The sequence below is a fragment of the Bubalus bubalis genome, chromosome 21 (genome assembly GCF_019923935.1).
Source record: "Bubalus bubalis isolate 160015118507 breed Murrah chromosome 21, NDDB_SH_1, whole genome shotgun sequence".
Lineage (NCBI taxonomy): Eukaryota > Metazoa > Chordata > Mammalia > Artiodactyla > Bovidae > Bubalus > Bubalus bubalis.
The window spans coordinates 17,725,461-17,742,807 of record NC_059177.1 but is presented as its reverse complement, the minus strand read 5'-3'; positions in this window follow the sequence as shown (position 1 = coordinate 17,742,807).

Here is a 17,347-nt window from a genome sequence, read left to right as displayed (position 1 = left end):
CAAGGGGCTGGCTAGGGGGCCAAGTACAAAACTGCAAGGGGCTAAGAAAGGTGACTTGAGATAGTCCCCTGGGATGACTGGAGAGTCAGCCCAGATTCATTCAGGGCACACAAAGAAAGCAAAGCTCTTCTCCATCTGCCCTCCCCTGCCCCCCCCAACTCCCTCCACCACCCCCCCCCAACCTCGTTTCTATCAGTCCATCTCTGGTGGGATGAAAGAGCCTAAGGGGGATTCCAGTGACCTGACAGCTCCAAAACAAAACTTGCCCTAAACCTCCACCAATTCCAACGGCCCACTCGCTTTCATTTTTCATTAAAAAAACAAAGGACATTTCTTCCCAGAGGGGGCCCCTACTGAAGTTCACCTCTCCTGCTGGGCTGCTGAATGCATTATGGCCGAGCAGACTCTGTGCTCTTTCCAGCACAAACATTCATTCAGTAAATATCTTCTAAGCACCTACTTTGTACCCGACAGAGTGACCGAGAATCACAGCACCAAGTCTGGAGTTGAACTCCACTAACCAGCGCTCCTGAGATGGGCAAAAGCCAAGACAAGCAGAAGGACCAGGATCTCAACTGCACCAGGGATGCAGAGTCCTGTATGACCAAGGGCAAGTCCTCATTCCTCCAGGGCCCTGGATTCTTCTCCTAAAAATGAGGGCGTTGGAAAATCTCTGAGATCCCTCACAGTTCTATAATTCTCTAAGTCTAGCGAGCAAAACACACACAACGGGGCAGGGAGCACACAGACTGATGAAGCATCCTCAGCGTCCCCGAGGCCTGGAGCACTCAGTAGGTACTCGGCAAACACTAGCAGGAGGACCGAGCCTCAGAAGTCCCAGTGAGTCCCTCTGCCGCATTCTGCTCCACGAGGCAGTCATGAGGTCCCCCCAGGTGCAGGAGGAGGAGAAACACAGTCTGTCTTTTGCAGGGACAGTGAAGTGCTGGAGGCGCGTGTGACTAAAGGCAGTGTTGTACCTTTGGGGGAAAAACACACAATCCCACTGTGTCAGTGAGTTGCTCAGAAAGCTTCAGTGAAAGAAGAGCTGGAATGATGCCTGCTACATGGCGAGTATCTAAGAAACAGGAACTGTGGCCACTACCTACAAGGATGCCCAGTTGTCCAGGGACCACAGATCAGGAACCAGTGGCCTGGTGCAGAGAGATGAGCTGGAATTTGTCCTCTAAACCCCAAGCCACAGGGCTCGGAGTTCACTTCACTATCCCCTAATCTGAGTGAACCAGGGGCCTATGACAGGAAAGCCACATTAGTGAGTTTCCCTACATGCCCCCCACATCCAATACACCCCAATATTATTGCCCAAGCTCCCAGATTACGAGCCAAGGGTATTGGTCCTAAAGAAAATACATCCTAAACAAGACAGACTAAGCACATGGCTCAGAAATGAGAACAGAAATGTCTGCAGACTGCAGAGCCAGTGGAGACACATGCAGCTTCCAGAAACAGAGGCTCAGATGTCCTCCAGGCCAGCAAAACAGTCCCTGGCAAGCCAGGTGCTTCCAACCCACTCTGGGGGCCTGCACAGCCCAGCCCTGGGCCAAACTGTTGCTGGGGTCTGTCTTCTCTTAACAGACCTCCCTCAGCTTCACCAGAGAAGACCAGGCCACAGAAATTTCAGCCAAAAGTAGCCACAAATTATCACTGCTCCCAGAACTGGTTTTGCTGTTGTTGTTGTTGTTGTTTTTTACCTCATGGAGCATTTCTCTCTACCCGGGGCGGGGGGTGGGGGGGTGGGCAATCAGGCACAGCGCAACAAAGAAACAATGGACAATGGAGAGGACGCACAAGGGCCTGCCAAGCCCCTGCAAGCCAGTGTCTACTTGTCCCACAGTTGAGGGCAAGCCCAGCATGGAGAGGCCACAAGGAATTGCAACAAAGATACAAAAGAACCATAAATGTGTTAAATGATGGGCCAGAAAGGACTCCAGAAATCATGTCTTACCATCTCATTGCTTCTTAGAGACTGAAAGTGTGCTTTAGACTGGGGTCGCGGCTGACCCCCATTTCTGCTGCTCTCCTGCAGGGCCAGGCCCCTTTGGCTGCAGCTCTGATCCGTTTGCAGCTTGATGGCTCTAGGCAGTGAGCCCTCCAAGCCCTACACCTGTTCCCCCTGCTCCAGGAGAGCTGCCTCTGGACTGCCTGGAGCTGGGGGAGGGGGCCCTGAGAGTCCAGTTCCAGCCCCAGGGCAGGGCCAGGCACCTACTTTACAAGGTTGAGTGCAAAGTAACAATGTGGAGCCCCTTGTTGAAATTCGATTAAGAAAGTGACATCAGAGTGTTAAATCAGGAGTGGGGCCTGAATTAACGCAAAGACTGCATGGCCCATGAATCCAGCTCACCCATCACCCTTCACAGCATCCATTCCATCTCAAAGACTATCTGACTTTTTCCTTAAGTATCTCTTGATGCTATCTCCCCCATCCCCCACCTCCATGCCACTGCTCCACGCTACGTTGCTGGCCACACACACTTCTTGGACACTGCAAGCCTGCTGTCCCCTCCCACCTGCTCTCCATACAGCAGTTAGTCTTATGGACTCTGTGGGAGAGGGAGAGGGTGGGAAGATTTGGGAGAATGGCATTGAAACATGTAAAATATCATGTATGAAACGAGTTGCCAGTCCAGGTTCGATGCACGATACTGGATGCTTGGGGCTAGTGCACTGGGATGACCCAGAGGGATGGTATGGGGAGGGAGGAGGGAGGAGGGTTCAGGATGGGGAACACATGTATACCTGTGGCGGATTCATTTTGATATTTGGCAAAACTAATACAATTATGTAAAGTTTAAAAAAAATAAAATTAAAAAAAATAAAAAAAATAAAATGACACTTGTGATGATGTCATCCTCTACTTCAAATAGTTCAATGTCTTCCCCTTGCCCTGGGATTAAGGACCTAATACTTTAAGGCAGCCTAGGGCCCCGAGTAGTCCAGCCCCTGCTGCCCACAGCAGCCTTGTCCTGCTCCACCCTCTTTCTGGTCCTCTGAGCTTCAGCCACTTCCCCATTCCCCTGGCCACGCAAGCACGTACTCATGTCTCATCTCCCAGCAAACCCACCACATCCTCCTACCTTCATCAGGACTTCTCATCTGCAGACTTCTCCTCCTCAGTACCTGCTATGAGTGTAATTTCACGTCCATTTGTGTGGGTTTCTGGGTATGCCAAAGCCTTTGACTGTGTGGATCACAATAAACTGTGGAAAATTCTGAAAGAGATGGGAATACCAGACCACCTGACCTGCCTTTTGAGAAACCTATATGCAGGTCAGGAAGCAAAAGTTAGAACTGGACAAGAAACAACAGACTGGTTCCAAATAGGAAAAGGAACACATCAAGGCTGTATATTGTCACCCTTATTTAACTTATATGCAGAGTACATCATGAGAAATGCTAGGCTGGAAGAAGCACAAGCTGGAATCAAGATTGCTGGTAGAAATATCAATCACCTCAGATATGCAGATGACACCACCCTTATGGCAGAAAGTGAAGAGGAACTAAAAAACCTCTTGATGGAAGTCAAAGAGGAGAGTGAAAAAGTTGGCTTGAAGCTCAACATTCAGAAAACTAAGATTATGGCATCTGGTCCCATCACTTCATGGGAAATAGATGGGGAAACAGTGGAAACAGTGTCAGACTTTATTTTGGGGGGCTCCAGAATCACTGCAGATGGTGACTGCAGCCATGAAATTAAAAGACGCTTACTCCTTGGAAGGAAAGTTATGACCAACCTAGATAGCATATTGAAAAGCAGAGACATTACTTTGCCAACAAAGGTCCATCTAGTCAAGGCTATGGTTTTTCCAGTGGTCATGTATGCATGGGAGAGTTGGACTGTGAAGAAAGCTGAGTGCCGAAGAATTGATGCTTTTGAACTGTGGTGCTGGAGAAGACTCTTGAGAGTCCCTTGGACTGCAAGGAGATCCAACCAGTCCATTCTAAAGGAGATCAGCCCTGGGAGTTCTTTGGAAGGAATGATGCTAAAGCTGAAACTCCAGTACTTTGGCCACCTCATGCAAAGAGTTGACTCATTGGAAAAGACTCTGATGCCGGGAGGGATTGGGGGCAGGAGGAGAAGGGGATGACAGAGGATGAGATGGCTGGATGGCATCACCGACTCGATGGACGTGAGTCTGAGTGAACTCCGGGAGTTGGTGATGGACAGGGAGGCCTGGTGTGCTGCCATTCATGGGGTTGCAAAGAGTTGGACACGACTGAGCGACTGAACTGAACTGAACTGAACTGGGTAATGATGGGTCTGGTTGTGGTCACCATAATGTCCCCGTGTCTAGTACCTTGGAGCGTGCACAAGTCATGGAATGAATGAGTTGCCATTGAACCAGTGGCTGCCACAAAGACACAGATCCTGGGGCTGACAATGTGCCCAGTTGGTCATGAGGGGGAACCGGGACGTCTCAACTGTGACAAGTGGACTAGGTTACCTTCCTTGAATGGATGTTGTAAGGATGAAACTGCATTGTATGTAAGTCAAATCATTATGCTGTGTACCTTACACAGTGCCGTGTGTCAATTGTACCTCAATAAGAAAAAAAAGAGAAAAAGAATGAGACTGTGGAGTCCCATACCAAGGTCACAGGTGCAAGGCCTCACCACAGAAACAAGATCATCTCCGGAACTGACTGAGCCCCACTGTAACTGTTGCCAGAAGCCCCCTGATCCTTACCAGCCAGCTTCCTGACCCCAAATTAGGCAGAAATGACCACCTTGGTACTCATCCTAGAGCACCCTAACAAATCACCTAATGCCACCCTTCCAGCAGGAATTTTATCTTGAGGATATAGAAATTGGCTACTAGCCCACAGAATCGTCTCCCCCTTGAACCAGTAGGCTGTTCCAACAGTAACGACTCTCCCTGGCCTGTCAGAAGGTCAGCCTGCTGTGCTCGCAGCAAGCACATTATCTCTGCTCTTTGTTCTCAGTAAAACTCACTCCTTTCTGCAATACTCTGGGTATGGAAATTCTTTTCTAACCTGCGCTCAGACTGCCACAAAATTGACTATGTATAAAAAAGCACCTGGAACAAGAGCAATGCTCAACAGTCTGTTTAATGTTTGTGGATGGACACTGTGAGGCCTGGGGCAGGTGGACATCAAGGGAGCCCTCCAGTCTTTCCTATCCCCAAATATCTGGGACTCTAGGAAGAAATGCTTAGGTTCCTTTTTTTTATGATAGATTAGAGATTGTATGCATTTCCTCTTCTAGAGGGACATGCACTTAAAGAGGGGCTTCTGTTGCTACTTCAGGTTGCATAAGACCCATCCCTGGCCAGGCGCATGGGAGGAAGTGATTCAAATCCAGTGGGGACACGTTCCACACCCAGGTCATATTCTTCTACACTGGTTCAACATTAGAGGAGAAGGTTTCACCTAAATTACATTTCAGCCTAAGTTAGATCTAGCCTAAACCCTCAGTCTAATCTACATTAACTAACTTTCATAATGAGGAGAAGCACGGTAGACACCCATCCTACCCTACCCACAGGCAGAGAGCTGTCCCAGGCATTGCCCATCTGTTTTGCTCCTGAAAAAGCTTCCTGAAGTTCAGACTCAATGAAAAGATGATTAAGTGGCCTGGTCAATTCAAATAGAAAGGGAGCTTCCCTCCCTGCCAGGCCACCCACCAGGGATGGGAGTAGCAACCAGGGTCCAATCTATTTCCTCCTCCAGCCTGAGCTTTGGTTTGTCTTCCTAGGTAGGCTTTGTGGCTCCCATGGGTCCTGACAGGCCTGGAGGCATCTGGGCCTTGGGAGGCCCCCACCAATAGCTTCCCAGGGCATCTAGAGAGTGGACAGCCACCAAATTCAGCATTCAAATGAGGCTCCAGAGGAAGCCGAACCTCAAGGCAAAGCCTGGTCCCCTAGAGACCTAATTTCTGTGATGGATCTGGGCAAAGTAAATGGAAAACCTTCTGGAAAACATTCACCATTCTAGACACCATTAGGAACATTCGTGATTCATGAGAAGAGGTCAAAATACCAACATTAACAGGAGTTTGAAAGAAGCTGATTCCCTCATGGATGACTTGAAGGGGTTTAAGCCTTTACTGGAGGAAGTAGCTGCAGATATGGTGAAAATCTCAAGAAAACCACAATTAGAAGTGGAGCCTGAAGATGCAACTGACTGAACTGCTCCAATCTCATGACAAAATCAGAAGAGAGGACAAGCTGCGTCTTATGAATGAGTAAATAAAGTGGCTTCTTGACCCTGTTGTTCATCAGGAATCTATTCCTGATGAAAATGCTGTGCAGTTTGTTGAAATGACAACAAATGATTTAGAATAAATTTATTTAGTTAATAAAACAGTTGCAGGGTTTGAAAGCATTGTCTCCAAACCCTTCAGAAAGAAATTCTACTGCAGGTAAAATGCTATCAAACAGCAATGCATGCTACAGAACAATCATTCATGGAAATAAGAGTTCATTAATACGGCAAACTTCACTGTCTTATTTTAAGAATTTTCACAGCCACCCCATTCTTCAGCAACCACCACACTGATCAGTCAGGCAGCTGTCAACATCAAAGCAAGATCTTCCACCAGCAGGAAAAAAAAAAAGATAACTTGCTCAAGGCTGAGATGATGGTTAGCATTTTTTAGCAACAATTTTTAATTAAGGTATGTACAGTTGACCCTTAAATAACACAGGTTTGAACCACAGGGGTCAACTTATACATGGATTTTTGAGTACTCAGGGATTGGGCATCCCTAATCTAACCTCTGCACAGTTCAAGGCATTAAAACATAACTTTTACATGTACTAGGAAACCACGAAATTCAGGACTCACTTTACTGCAATATTTGCTTTATTGTAATGGTCTGGAATGAAACCCACATGCCTGCACAGGGTTTGTATGGACACATATTTCAGTTTTATTGGGTATATACCTAGGAGTGAAACTGCTGGGGCATACAGTAACTTTACGCTGAATCTTCTGAGTTTTACATTCCTGCTAACAGAGCACGAGGGTTCCAATTTCCCCACATCCATGCAAACACATATTGCTAATCTCTGTTTTAGATTCTAGCCGTCTTACTGGATGTGAAGTTGCGTCCTGTGGTTTCCGTGTGCATTTTCCTGATGGCTAATGCCACTGAGGCATCCTTCCATGTGTTTGTTGGTCATTTTTAAACTTCTCTGGAGAAATATCTATTCATGCTCTGCCTATTTTTAAAATTGGGTTGTCTTTTTACTACTGGATTTTAAGAGTTTGTTATATATTCTGGATTAAAATCCCTTATCAGATATAAGATTTGTAAATATTTTCTCAGATTCTGTGGCCTTTTTACTTTCTTGATGGTGTTCTCTGAAGCAGAAAAATGCTCAATTTTAAGTCCAATATATCTATTTTTTTATTTTCTCACTTGTGCTTTCACTATTATATCTAAGAAACTACTGACAAACTCAAGGTCACAAAGATCACACAGGTACACCTGTGTTTTCTTCTAAAACTTTTATAGTGTTAGCTGTTACATGCATTTTGATGTAATTTTTTTGTATAAGGTACCTGTATTTTGTAGATGTAATTTTCTGTATAAGGTATGAGTTTAAATACATTTCTTGCAAGTGGATATCCAGTTTTCCCAGGACCATTTCTTGAAAAAATTATTATTTTTCTATTAAATGGACTTGGAACTCTTGCAGAAAAACAACTGAGAATAATTACGAGGGTTTATTTCTGGACTCTCAGTTCATTTATTTACATGTCTATCCTCACACCAGTACTACAATGTCCTCTAATTACTGGAGATTTCTGGAAGTTTTGAAATTGAGAAGTGTGAGTTCTCCAACTTTGTTCTTTTTCAAGATCAGTTTGGCTATCCTGAGTCCCTTACATTTATATGTGAATTTTAGAATCAGCTTATCAATTCGTGCAAAGATGGCAGCTGGAATTATTCTTTTAATGCCCTCAGTCTCAGTTTATTTATTTTTAATTAATTATTTATTTTACTTTACAATATTGTATTGGTTTTGCCATACATTGACTTGAATCCACCATGAGTGTACATGTGTTCCCCATCCTGAACCCCCCTCCCACCTCCCTCCCCATCCCATCCCTCTGGGTCATCCCAGTGCACCAGCCCTGAGACCCTGTATCATACATCAAACCTGGACTGGCGATCCATTTCACATATGATATTTTACATGTTTCAATGCCATTCTCCCATATTATCCCACCCTCACCCTCTCCTACAGAGTCCAAAAGACTGTTCAATACATCTGTGTCTCTTTTGCTGTCTCACATACAGGGTTATCATTAACTTCTTTCTAAATTCCATATATATGCGTTAGTATACTGTATTGGTGTTTTTCTTTCCGGTTTACTTCACTCTGTATAATAGGCTCCAGTTTCATCCACCTCATTAGAACTGATTCAAATGTATTCTTTATAATGGCTGAGTATTACTCCATTGTCTATATGTACCACAGCTTTCTTATCCATTCGTCTGCTGATGGACATCTAGGTTGCTTCCGTGTCCTGGCTATTATAAACAGTGGGCAGCTGGGATTTTGATAAGGATTGCATGCACTAAAATCTGTAGATCAATCTGGAGAGTATTATCATTTTGGCAAAGTAAGTTTTTTGATCCATGAAAGTGGGATATTTTTCCATTATTTAGATCTTTAATTTCTTTCAACAATGTTGTTTGCAGAGTATAAATTTTGCCCTTCTTCTATTAAATATTTCTAGGTATTTTATTATTTGATGCTAATGTAAGCAGAATTAATTTGCAGATCATTCAAGTCTATAGAAACACCACTGATTGAATATATTTATCTTGCATTCTGCAACATTGATCAATTGTTTGATTTTGTGTGTGTGTGTGAATTTCCTCAGTTCAGTTCAGTCGCTAAGTCATGTCCGACTCTGCGACCCCATGAATCACAGCACACCAGGCCTCCCTGTCCATCACCAACTCCCGGAGTTCACTCAAACTCATGTTCATCGAGTCAGTGATGCCATCCAGCCATCTCATCCTCTGTCGTCCCCTTCTCCTCCTGCCCCCAATCCCTCCCAGCATCACAGTCTTTTCCAATGAGTCAACTCTTCGCATGAGGTGGCCAAAGTACTGGAGTTTCAGCTTCAGCATCAGTCCTTCCAATGAACACCTGGGACTGATCTCCTTCAGAATGGACTGGTTGGATCTCCTTGCAGTCCAAGGGACTCTCAAGAGTCTTCTCCAACACCACAGTTCAAAAGCATCAATTCCTCAGTGCTCAGCTTTCTTCACAGTCCAATTCTCACATCCATACATGACTACTGGAAAAACCATAGCCTTTGACTAGATGGACCTTTGTCAGCAAAGTAATATCTCTGCTTTTCAATATGCTATCCAGGTTGGTCATATCTTTTCTTCCAAGGAGTAAGCGTCTTTTAATTTCATGGCTGCAGTCACCATCTGCAGTGATTTTGGAGCCCAAAAAAATAAAGTCTGACACTGTTTCCATGGTTCCCCATCTATTTCCCATGAAGTGATGGGACCAGATACCATGATCTTAGTTTTCTGAATGTTGAGCTTTAAGCCAACTTTTTCACTCTCCTCTTTCACTTTCATCACGAGGCTTTTTAGTTCCTCTTCACTTTCTGCCATAAGGGTGGTGTCATCTGCATATCTGAGGTTATTGATATTTCTCCTGGCAATCTTGATTCCAGCTTGTGCTTCTTCCAGCCAAGTATTTCTCATGATGTACTCTGCATATAAGTTAAATATGCAGGGTGACAATATACAGCCTTAACGTACTCCTTTCCTAATTTGGAACCAGTCTGTTGTTCCATGTCCAGTTCTAACTGTTGCTTCCTGACCTGCATACAGGTTTCTCAAAAGGCAGGTCAGGTGGTCTGGTATTCCCATCTCTTTCAGAATTTCCCACAGTTTATTGTGATCCACACAGTCAAAGGCTTTGGCATACTCCATAAAGCAGAAAGAGATGTTTTTTCTGGAACTCTCTTGCTTTTTTCCATGATCCAGCGGATGTTAGCAATTTAATCTCTGGTTCCTCTGCCTTTCTTAAAACCAGCTTGAACATCTGGAAGTTCGCGGTTCACGTATTGCTGAAGCCTGGCTTGGAGAATTTTGAGCATTACTTTACTAGCGTGTGAGATGAGTGCAATTGTGCGGTAGTTTGAGCATTCTTTGGCATTGCCTTTCTTTGGGATTGGAATGAAAACTGACCTTTTCCAGTCCTGTGGCCACTGCTGAGCTTTCCAAATTGGTTGGCATATTGAGTGCAGCACTTTCGCAGCATCATCTTTCAGGATTTGAAACAGCTCAACTGGAATGCCATCACCTCCATAGCTTTGTTCATAGTGAGCTTCCTAAGGCCCACTTGACTTCACATTCCAGGATGTTTGGCTCTAGGTGAGTGATCTCACCATCGTGGTTATCTTGGTCGTGAAGCTCTTTTTTATATAGTTCTTCTGTGCATTCTTGCCACCTCTTCTTAATATCTTCTGCTTCTGTTAGGTCCATACCATTTCTGTCCTTTATCGAGCCCATCTTTGCATGAAATGTTCCCTTGGTATCTCTAATTTTCTTGAAGAGATCTCTAGTCTTTCCCATTCTGTTGTTTTCCTCTATTTCTTTGCATTGATCGCTGAGGAAGGCTTTCTTATCTCTCCTTGCTATTCTTTGGAACTCTGCATTCAGATGCTTATATCTTTCCTTTTCTCCTTTGCTTTTTGCTTCTCTTCTTTACACAGCTATTTGTAAGGCCTCCCCAGACAGCTGTTTTGCTTTTTTGCATTTCTTTTCCATGGGGATGGTCTTGATCCCTGTCTCCTGTACAATGTCACAAACCTCATTCCATAGTTCATCAGGCACTCTATCTATCAGATCTAGTCCCTTAAATCTATTTCTCACTTCCACTGTATAATCATAAGGGATTTGATTTAGGTCATACCTGAATGGTCTAGTGGTTTTCCCTACTTTCTTCAATTTAAGTCTGAATTTGGCAATAAGGAGTTCATGATCTGAGCCACAGTCAGTTCCCGGTCTTGTTTTTGCTGACTGTATAGAGCTTCTCCATCTTTGGCTGCAAAGAATATAATCAATCTGATTTCAGTGTTGACCATCTGGTGATGTCCACGTGTAGAGTCTTCTCTTGTGTTGTTGGAAGAGGGTGTTTGCTATGACCAGTGTGTTCTCTTGGCAAAACTCTATTAGCTTTTGCCCTGCTTCTTTCCGTACTCCAAGGCCAAATTTGCCTGTTACTCCAGGTGTTTCTTGACTTCCTACTTTTGCATTCCAGTCCCCTATAATGAAAAGGACATCTTTTTTGGGTGTTAGTTCTAAAAGGTCTTGTAGGTCTTCATAGAACCGTTCAACTTCAGCTTCTTCAGCATTACTGGTTGGGGCATAGGCTTGGATTACCATGACACTGAATGGTTTGCCTTGAAAACAAACAGATCATTCTGTCGTTTTTGAGATTGCATCCAAGTACTGCATTTCGGACTCTTTTGTTGACCCTGATGGCTACTCCATTTCTTCTTAAGGGATTCCTGCCCACAGAGGTAGATATAATGGCCATCTGAGTTAAATTCACCCATTCCAGTCCATTTTAATTTTAATTCGCTGATTCCTAGAATGTCAACGTTCATTCTTGCCATCTCCTGTTTGACCACTTCCAATTTGCCTTGATTCATGGACCTGACATTCCAGGTTCCTATGCAATATTGCTCTTTACAGCATCGGACCTTGCTTCTATCACCAGTCACATCCACAACTGGGTATTGTTTTTGCTTTGGCTCCATCCCTTCATTCTTTCTGGAGTTATTTCTCCAGTGATCTCCAGTAGCTTACTGGGCACCTACCAACCTGGGGAGTCCCCCTTTCAGTATCCTATCATTTTGCCTTTTCATACTGTTCATGGGGTTCTCAAGGCAAGAATACTGAAGTGGTTTGCCAATCCCTTCTCCAGTGGACCACATTGTTCCAGACCTCTCCACTATGACCTGTCCATCTTGGATGGCCCCACAGGGCATGGCTTAGTTTCACTGAGTTAGACAAGGTCATGGTCCGTGTGATTAGATTGACTAGTTTTCTGTGATTATGGTTTCAGTGTGTCTGCCCTCTGATACCCTCTCGCAACACCTACTGTCTTATTTTGGTTTCTCTTACCTTGGGTGGGGTCAGGACAGGGGGACAGGAGCGGCCGAGAGGAGCTACCCCACGTCCGAGGTCGGGGGTGGTGGCCGAGACAAGCTACCCCACCTCTGAGGTCAGTGGCCTAGAACATTCTATATACTAGACCATCTGTAAATATAGTTGTACTTCTTTACCAATCTGGATGACTTTTATTTTTCTTCTCTAATTTTCCTGACTAGAGCTTGCAACACAACATTGAATAAAACTGGTGATAGCAAACATCCTTGTCCTGTTACTGATGTTAGGAGGAAAGCACTCAATCTCTCACCATTAAGTACGAGTTTAGCTGGTGGTGTATGTTTGGTTGATATCCTTTATGAGGTTGAGGAACTCCTCTCTATTAATGGTTTGCTAGATATTTTTATCATAAAGAAGGTGTTGAATTTGTCTCTTTCCCATGCCTATTGAGATGTCACTTGTATTCTCCTCTATTCTATTGATATGATGTATTACATTACTTGATTTTCTCATGTTTAACCAACCTTGCATCCTGGGATAAATCCCACTTGGTCACAGAGTGTAAAGTGATTTTTTTTTTAACGTTTATGGATTCAGTTTGCTAGTATTTTTTAAAGAATGAATTTTTGTAAGAGATTATCAGTCTGTTCTTCTTCTGTGATATTTTCCCCCTGGTTTTGATATTAGAGTAATTTTGGCCTCACAGAAGCCTTTTAGGTCTGGTTTCTTTGTAATTTTGTTCATTTTTAATCACTAATCCACTCTCTACTTGTTGTAGGTCTATTCCGATATTCTGGTTTTTCTTCAGTTCCAGTAAATTTTGCCATTCTAGGAACTTTTTCATTTTATCCAATTTATCTAATTTGTTGTTATACAGCTGTTCATCATATTCTTTTACAATTCCTACAATTCCTGCAATTCCTGTAAGGTTAGAAGGTAAGGTCTTTCATCCCTGATTCCAATAATTTGAGTCTTCTCTCTAATTTTCTTGGTTAATCTAGTTTAGGAAAATGAAAGTGAAGTCGCTCAGTCGTGTCCGACTCTTTGCGACCCCATGGACTGTAGTCTATCAGGCTGCTCTGTCCATGGGATTTTCCAGGCAAGAGTGCTGGAGTGGGTTGCCATTTCCTTCTTCAGGGGATCTTCCCGACCCAGGAATCGAACCCCAATCTCCCACATTGTGGGCAGACGCTTTACCTCTGAGCCACAAGGGAAGCCTAATCTAGCTTAGCGGCTTATCAACTCTACTGATCTTTTTAAGTAACTAACTTTTGATTCTGTTAATCATTCTCTATTGATTTTCTATCACCCACTTCATTAATTCCTAATCTTCATTATTTCCTTCATTCTGTTTTAGTTTGCTCCTCTTTACCCAGAATCTTAAGGCAGAAGATCATGTTATTGATTTGAGATCTTTCTTCTTTTTTAATATAGGCATTTATAGTTGTACGTTTCCCTCTAAGTACTGCTTTAGCTGCATCCCATAAGTTTTGGTATGCTGCATTTTCACTTTCATTCTTTTCATAGTATATTCTGTCTTTGTGATTTCTTCTTTGACCCAATGCTTATTTGAAACTGTGTTATTTCCCATATATTTGTGTATCTCCCCAAATTCCTTGTTTTTGATTTCTAATCTCATTCCATTGTGACCAAAGAACACATTTTATATCATTTCCATATTTTTTAATTTATTAAGACTTGGTTTATGGCATAGCACGTGGTCTATTCTGGAATATGTTCCATATGCGCTTGCGAGGAGTATGTGCTCGGCTGTGGTTGGGTAGGCCGTCTGATAACGCAAGGTCTAGTTTGTTTATAACACTCTTCAAGCCTTCCATCTCCTTGTTGCTCTCCTGCCTAGAGCTCTTCTACTCTTCTTTCCATTTATTATTGAAACCAGGATATTGAAGTCTTCAACTATTATTGTTGTATTGACTATTTCTCCCTTAATTCTGTCAGTTTTTGTTTCATGTATTTTGGGGCTCTGTTATCAGAGGGATGTTTGTTTATCTCTATTTTATGTAGATATTTTCCTGGTGGATTTACTCTTTCATCATTATAGAATGCCCTAATTTACCTCAAGTAACTTTTTTATTTTAAAATCTGTCTGATGCTAGCATAGGCACTCCAGCTTTGCTACGGCTGCTGTCTGCATGATATACTTTTTACACCATCTTACTTTCAAGTTGTTTTGTCTTTGAATCTAAAGTGTCTCCTATAAACAGCATATAGTTCTTTTTAAATATCAGTGTATATGTCAACACTGATATTTAAATATCAGTGCTTTTTAAATATCACTGTTTAAATACCACTGCCTTTTAGATATCAGTGTATATGTCAACATTGTGGAAAAAACATATAAAGCCTTCATATTATTATAAATATAATCCTGACCTCACAGACCCCCTGAAAGAGGTCCATAGTCCATTCTTTGAGAATCACTGCAACAATAAGCATTTATTTAACCCTGCATCAGTGAATTACCTGGGTGTAGAAAAAACTGGAAAAAGCTGACTTGCTGGGTAACAGGATTCTGCATACATTTTTTCCCTTATAAATGTTGGTGTTGCCATTATGAATGCATAGTAAGTAATCCTAAAGGTAAGAAGCACACATCTCTTCATAATCGACTTTCAGGAAGTTTTGTTTGATTCATATACTGCTTCAACCAAATTCCTGTTAATCATTCCAGCTTCAGCTTATCCTATTACAATGCACCAGCCTTGGTGGCCTCTGAGGCAGCTTCCTCCTTGGGTTTCATGCCAGCCAGTCTCTTCCTTTCTTGCTGGAGCAGACTAGGAACATCCCTCCTTTGGACAAAAATACATGCCTCTGGCTCACACTCTCGGGGCCTCTCCATGGCAGATAGCCCCTCTTGACATTTGCTGGTGAGGGAATCGGGCTGCTGCCAGCACTTTTGAGCTAAATCAGTGTCTTGCTCTGGCCCGGCCTCTGATACCACACGAAAAGTTCAGGCTGGGTGAGACCAACCCAGAAACTGTTCTCATCCAGCCGAGAATTGAACAGATGCCCTAAGACAAGTCCCCAAGTAATGATGACAACAAGGCAGAATATGATAAAGGCCATCAGGGGAGTACTAACAAACCAGTATTAGTAGGTCACTTAGTAATTACTTATTAACTAATTGACAACAGATTAATGGAGGAAGAAATTATATAAGCAGAGGGCTCTGGAAAGCCTTTTCTCCCTTTCAGGGAGAAAGGGATCATTGAGGAAGATGAGAAAAAAAAAAAAAAAAGTGAAGAAAAGAGAAGTAGGAGGAACTTGCAGACAAGAGGCAGGGAAAGTGAGTCCATGGGTATAGAAGGGGGTGTGGTAAGCATATCACCATGATAGTAAAGCCTTTTTATATTTTTTTTCAAACAGTGGTATTCTCCACAGTGGTCTCCTTTATCTCCTAATTGTGAGGCCACACACTTATTCCGAGTAGCTGCCATTGCCCAAACATTTGAGAAACTGGCATCTCCCTAGGAATATGCTGAATGGTGGAAAATACAAAAAAAAAGAGCCAATGAATTGTTATCAGAATCCTGGGTTCAAGTCCTCTCAGTACCACTCAGGAGCTGGGAGATTTAGAGCAATTGCTGATCCTGAATTTCAGAGTTGGACATGTGTAGAAGTGGGTGATGAGACACAGCCCAGAGCTGCTTTGAGGACTGCATGAGAAAATTAAGACAGTTCAGTTCAGTTGCTCAGTCGTGTCTGACTCTTTGCGACCCTGTGGACTGCAGCATGCCAGGCCTCCCTGTCCATCACCAACTCCTGGAGCTTGCTCAAACTCATGTCCATCGAGTTGGTGATGCCATCCAACCATCTCATCCTCTGTCATCCCCTTCTCCTCTTGCCTTCAATATTTCCCAGCACCAGGGTCTCTTCCAATGAGTCAGTTCCAATGAAGACAGAGAGCTGTGCAAGTCTGACTGGACAGGGTTTGGTCTTTGAGGCAACAAAGAGCCACTCAGGACCCGGAGCCTGGCACCGGCAAGCACTCAAACCAAGGTAAAGTGGACGTGGCTGAAAAATAAATAAGATACAATGAGTTCATTTCTTTGAGAAGCATGGTATCATGAGTTGGAAAGAAGGTTCCTACATTTTTTTGAGCAAAATGAAGCATCACTGAACAAACACAGAGTCTCCAAAATAACTGCTTTTTTTTTTAAGATGAGAAATCTTATCTTACATTTTTAAAAGAACCATAATACCATTTTCTATCTACAAACTAAATACAATTCCTTAATATCACCAAATATCCAGAAAGGGTTCTAATTTTCAGTTATCCTCAAATATAGTTGTAAATCAGGATTCAAAAGAAATCTACATATCGGAATTGATTTTTTTCTTCTTTTGGTCTCTTAAGCCATAGGTTTCTCCCCACAATTTCAATTTATTTGAATTGATATCCTTTCTTTTCCTTTCCTTTTTCTTCTGAATTGATATCTTTTCTTAAAGATTTTTCTCACAGCCTGGATTTGCTCAGTGTGATGTCCTTCTGTCTTGCAAGTTTCCTGTTTTAAGTGAACAGCTGGGTTTAGAACAATGCTCAGCAAACTGTAACCTGTGGGCCAAATACAGCCTGGGGTCTGTTTTTGTAAATAAAGTTTAACGGGAAACAGCCATACTTATTTGCTCACGTGCTGTGTGTTTCTATGCTTCATTAGCAGACTCCTGTAATTATGACTGAGATTATCCATTAAGCCCAAAGTATTGCTCTTTTGCCTTGGCCCTTTACAGAAAAGGTTTGTTGACTCCAGTTTTGGATGCTTGATGGGATTAACTCTTTTATTTTGCAAGACAGTGTCACAAGCAGTGTTTGCGGAAGCACATAATGACCTGCTGTCTCTTTCTGTCATATTAGCAGCTATTACTGCTACGGCATAGATCCTTTATATCATTAGGGGCTGCCAAACAGCCCCTAGATTGATTAGAATGCTTGGCTAGAATGTGATTGGCTAGAATGCGTGTACCTGGAGAAAGCTCCCTCACCTGCTCTGTGGTTAGCCAGAGCTAAAGTGGAAAAGAGAATAAAAATCTTGATTCTTTCCTTTTATTCACTAGCTTCCGAAACAGGGAGTGGGCTCCCTGACATATTCACATGGTGATCAACTACAATTCTTGTTTCAGTTTCATTATGACTTTTGATATTTCACTTATTTGGTAACTTTTCACTCACTGTGGTTGCTGTCCTTGC